This window comes from Papio anubis, chromosome 6 (assembly GCF_008728515.1).
Source record: "Papio anubis isolate 15944 chromosome 6, Panubis1.0, whole genome shotgun sequence".
NCBI classification, from domain to species: Eukaryota; Metazoa; Chordata; class Mammalia; order Primates; family Cercopithecidae; genus Papio; species Papio anubis.
Window position 1 is genome coordinate 160745670 of NC_044981.1, and position 6000 is coordinate 160751669.

Here is a 6000-nt window from a genome sequence, read left to right on the forward strand (position 1 = left end):
ACTGGGTAGTTTATAAAGACAAAGAGGTTTAATGGACTCACAGTTCCACATGGCTGGGAACTGTGAGATTGTGGGAACATGGCCTTACAATCACAGCGGAAGGTGAAAGGCACGTCTTACCTGGCAGCAGGCAGAAGAGAATGACAGCCAAGTGCAGGGAAATCCCTTATAAAATCATCAGATCTCGTGAGACTTATTCACTACCACAAAAACAGTATGGGGGAAATTGCTCTCATGATTCAGTTCTCTCTCACTGAGTCCCTCCCACAACACATGGGAATTATGGGAGCTACAATTCAAGATGAGATTTGGGTGGGGACACAGCCAAACAATATCACAAGAAGTGACTTTTTTTTTTCCTCCCAAAAGGGACTTAAAATTGTCTTCCAGAGGCCGGGCGCAGTGACTCATGCCTGTAATCTCAGCACTTTGGGAGGCTGAGGTGGGCGGATCATGAGGTCAAGAGTTTGAGACCATCCTGGCCAACATGGTGAAACCCCATCCCCCATCTCTACTAAAAATACAAAAGTTAGCCAGGCGTGGTGATGGGTGACTGTAGTCCCAGCTATTCGGGAGGCTGAGGCAGGAGAATCACTTGAACCCAGGAAGTAGAGGTTGCAGTGAGCCGAGATCGCACCACTGCACTACAGCCTGGCTGACAGAGTGAGATTCTATCTCAAAAAATAAATAAATAAATAAATAAAAATAAAAGTTTCTTCCAGAAGTCAAAGCACCTGTGTGACATGACAAGGAGAACAAAGAACACAGCTGAGAATCAAGCTCAGAGGTGACTGCTCAGCACACAAGGAGCTGCAGCATTGCGTAGGCGTCTGTCAACCCCTAACACCAGGGCAGCAGGTTGAAGAGTGGTCCCCCCAGAGGTACCTCCACCTGGAACCTCAGAATGTGGCCTTTTTTGGAATAAGGGTCTTTGTAGATATTTTTGCAGATTAAGGCGAGGATCTTGAGACAGGATCATCCTAGATTAAAGGTGGACCCTAAAACCACTGACAGGTGACTTATAAGAGGCAGAAAAGGAGATGCAGAGGCAGCCACAGGGGAGCAGGCCATGTGAGGATGGAAGCAGAGATGGGAGTGATGCAGCCACAAGCCCCAATGCCAAGGCTTGCCAGCAACACCAGAAACTGTAAAGGGTAGGTGGAATCCTCCCGTGGAGACTTCGGAGGGAGTGCGATCCTGTCCACACCTCGCTTTTTGACCTTTGGTCTCTAGAACCCTGAGAAAATCAATTAGTCTTGTTTTATGACACCAAAATTATGACGATTTGTGTGGCATCCCTAGGAAACAAACACAACAGATGACCAGAATTTGCAACACGTTTTGAGGGGAAGTCGACCTTCCATAAAACAAATGCACTGCTAGTAACTCAACTCTTAATGTGTGAAACATCACTGGATCTGAGATCACAGAGGTACAAAAAGTAGGTCCTCAGAATGGGACAGGAACAGAATCCAGAACATGACTCAGTGATCAACATGAATTGTGTTTCTTGTGGAGTGAGATGTATTGATGGGGATGAATTATAACTGAAAAGGGGGAGAAGGATCAAGATTATCAGGGAGAAGTAAATGGATTTAAATTGTTAAATTCAGGAGCACAGTAGAGGTCAACTGTCTTTGAGAGAGGGAAAATGAACACCACAGTGGAATGCTTTGTTTCCTTTTAAGCACAAAAGTAAAGAAATTGCCCCCAAATAAAAGCGCAGCTCTCTCTCCCTCCTGTGCTGAGTAAACTCCTCTCCCATTTCTTCTGGAAACAAGGCCCCTACTTCCTTATAGTAACATTACAAAGAGAACATCGTCGGACACACATGTATCTAATTTGTTCCACCTAGTCTCTTCAGGAAAGCCCAGGAAAGATTTTGGAGGTTTGTGCCACAAAGAACGGTATCACGAAGGGGAAGACGCGCCTTGTATGCAAAAGGTTTAAAATGAGCCCCAGTTGTCTTGAGAGTCCTTCCAGGGCCGGGATACCCAGTGTGTCTGTTGCAGAATTGCTGCTGAGTTATAAGCTAGGTGACTGTGTGTCCCCTTCTTGTTTCTATTTACTGGGACACTACAGCTTGGAAGAAGAAATCAGAAGTCTGCAGTTTTCGAAGGGAGCAGTGGCTGAGATGCTCCTGGTACCTACATCAGGGTTCGTGTTGCTGGATGCAGCCACGCATCGGCTGCTCTGCTCTCCTTGCTGTGGGGAGGTGTTCAATCACCACGATCACTGCTCTGCTCTGATAAGGAGCTGGAGAAGGGAGTGAGTACCTGTGATGGTTCATACCGAGTGTCAACTTGATTGGATTGAAGGATGCAAAGCATTGTTCCTGGGTGTATCTGTGAGGGTGTTGCCAAAGGAGCTGAACATGTGAGCCAGTGGACTGGGAGAGGCAGACCCACCCTCAATCTGGGTGGGCACCATCTAATCAGCTGCCAGCACGGCCAGAATGAAAACAGACAGAAGAACGTGGAAAGACTAGATTGGTTTAGTTTTCTGGCCTCCATCTTTCTCCCGTGCTGGATGCTTCCTGCCCTTGAACATCGGATGCCAAGTTCTTTAGCTTTGGGACTCGGACTGGCTTCCTTGCTCCTCAGCTTGCAGACAGCCGACCGTGGGACCTCACGCTGTGACCCTGTGAGTCAATACTCCTTAATCAACTCCCCTTTATATATACATCTATCCTATTAGTTCTGTTCCTCTAGAGAACCCTGACTAATACGGTACCCACTACAAGGCCTTTGTAGGTGGTTCAAAAATACGTACAATAAAAGCCTCGCTATTCCTATGCAGTCATCCCTAATGAATCATTTTGTCTTCTTCCTGCAGTCTGGATAGAGAGCAATGAACTATGCCATGCTGTCTACTAATGTTGGACCTGATGGACACCAGCTGACTCTTAAGATGTTTGTTGATGTTCAGTGTGGGCAAAGCTCGTGAGCAGCCGCCCCTTAGAGCTCCGTCTAGGGCTGTGCTGTGAGTTGGTATGTGAGACCTTTGAGACCCATGAGGCGGCGTGGGAAGAAGAGCATGGGCTGTGCGGTCAGCCTGCTGTGCATTCTAATTTTGCCTCTGCCACGGGCTAAGACAGAATCTTAGAAAACAAAAGTGCTGTGTCTCGGTCTCCTTATCACTAAAATTATAATGATTCTTAGTGCATATGGCTTTTCTGAAAATATAATAATGACTATCAAGGACTTAGTGGGCACTCAAAATAAAAAATACCCTAAGAGCAAGGGAGAATGAACACAAGCTGTTGTCAGCCTGGAGGGAATCTACCAAATTCCCTATTTATAAATGACAATTTCTCTGATGGCTCCTACATTTATCTTGAAATTGCATGTGCATTTCGCAGTCTGCAGCATGATTCCTCCCCGAGGACAGGACTTCCCCTGCAGCCGCCCCAGTGTCTGCTTTCTCTCCACACCTCTCACCCTACGTTAGGGCAGAGGAAGATTTCTAGCTTCATCCTCTTTGCAAACTCCAACTCACATTCCCTCCTATGCTGGCGGATCCACCGTGTCCTACCCGTCCCTGGCATAGTTAGCCACAGAGCCCAAATCACCTGCCATCCTTCCACGGAGATGGCGACTTCTAACTCATGGCTGCTTTTCCAGCACAACACCCCCCTTATTATGGGCTTCCCTCTGATTTTCTCCAGATCCAATCAGCTCAACGTTGTTTCTCCCGATTGCCACAGCGATATAGCTGAGGGTTCAGTTACCCAGTCCCCATCTTACTTGGTACCTTCGGTCAAAGTAAAGGCTGATTAGAAACACATGTATCTAATTTGCTCCACCTTGTCACTTCAGGCAAGCCCAGGAAGGATTTTGGAGGTTGGTGCCACAAAGAATGACATCATGAAGGGGAAGACATGCCTTGCATGTAAAAGGCCTCACTCCCCCTAGGTTCTGGGGCATTACTCTCTGGATTCTCTTCTTGCTCCCGGGCTACCCCATTTGACTCCACCTTCAACTTCTCAATGTTGGAGGGCCCTGGATCTCCAGCTTCTCATCTCTCCTGGATCTGTATTTACTCCCTCAGTGATGTCATTCAGCCCAATGGCTTTGAGACAATAAATACTAGGTATTTATATTCTGATGACACCCAGATTTATTTCTCTTACCTGGATTTCTTTCCTGAAATTCAGGCGCTTGTATCTCATTCTGAATCCAACATATCCACTTGAAGCTTTAATAAGCATCTTAAACTAAATATGCTGTATCATTTCATTTTCACACTGCTGTAAAGAACTGCCCAAGACTGGGTCGATAATAAAGGAATGAAGTTTAATTGACTCAGAGTTTAGCATGGCTGAGGAGGCCTCAGGCAATGTACAATCTTCGTGGAAGGACCTCTTCACAAGGTGGCAGGAAGGAGGATGAATGCAGGAGGAACTACCGAACACTGGTAAAACCATGAGATCCAGTGAGAACTCGCTCACTCTCATGAGAACAGCATGGGAGAAGCCACCTGCATGAGTCAGTTACTTCCACCTGGTCTCTCCCTTGACATGTGGGGATTATGGCGATTACAATTCAAGATAAGATTTTGGGTGGGGACACAGCCAAACCATATCATATGTCACTTCCTGATTCTGCTCCTGTTCTTTTGCCCTCCCTGCAAACCCCTGGACATCTCCATTTCTGTTCATTGGCAAGTCCATCCTAACATTGGCCAAGGCCAAATCCCTAGAGTCACCTTTGATGCCTCCATGTTCCCACACCTGCGATGACCAGCTCCTTCCGGTTTTCCCAGGACTTTCTCAGTGTTGCACTGAAACTCCGTGTCACAGGAAACTCTTCAGTTGTAGGTCAATCGGATGGTTGGTCAACAGACTCAATTTTAACAATAAAAGCTCTTCAGTTTGACTTTCAAAAATATTCAGAATCCAAATATTTTTCATCACTTCTACTGATGCCATCATTATCTGAACTACTGTCATCTTTTTGCCAAAGTGTCCTACTTTTCAAACTTTCCTTCTTCCTCTCTTTTCACCTACAGTCTATTCTGAGCAACCAGTCACACTGCACTTCTTAATGCTGCCTGTACACTCCAGGCAGGCTCCAGCTCAGAGCCTTGGCGCCTGCTGTGACCTCTACTTGGAACATTCTTCCTCCAGTTCCTGGCGTGGTTTGCTCTCTCCCTTCCCAGCTATAATTAAATAGCATTTATTAGAGAGACCTTCTCTGATCAAGCTGTAGAATATAGCAAAAGTTCCCTGGACTCTAGCTAAGACTGCGTCCCGCTTCATAGTGTTATATGGCGCACACTGTCTGGAGTCCTTTACATTTTCTTACTTACTTGTTTGTGGTCCATTCTCCTCCACTCTTCTCTCCCTGTGAATGACATTTCATATCAGCAGGGTCTTTGCTGACTTAGCCCAGTGCTGTATTCCCAGTGCTTAGAACAGGACATGGAACATAGTGTCGAATGAATATATATGTTTGTCCCTCTACAATGCTGTTTGGACTTTCCATCAGGGTAAGTGAATGTTCTGGGCACCTTACCTGTCCTCTGGCCTGCTTACATCTTGGCTCCTGGCTATGCTTTCAGCAGAGTGTGAGTTTGAAAAGCAAGTCTTTATGTGGATGTAAACAGAAGCTTACGTGAGAGGAGCAGAAAAGGGAGCTCTGCCTGAAGTTTCCCATTGCCCTGGGTCCTATGTAAGACCCTGGGAAGGGAAGGGAAGGAGGCCCTTACCTTAACCGCTGGGTTTGAGTCTGGAGGTGAAGGCTTGGACTGTTCTGCACATGCCTCTCTTGTCTCTTATCCTCTGCTGGAAACTCTTTCTGATTATGTGTTTCAATGTTTGTCTCTTCCCTGTTAGAAGATAAATCTGCAGGGTAAATGCTCTTTCCTATTTACCCCAGGAGTTATCATGGGGCCCACAAATAGTGCTTGTTGCAAAAAATGCTATGAAGTGATATTTTGGGAGAGGAAAGCACAGCGAAAGAGCAGCAGAACTTAGCAGAAAATGGCCGAGGGAATGAA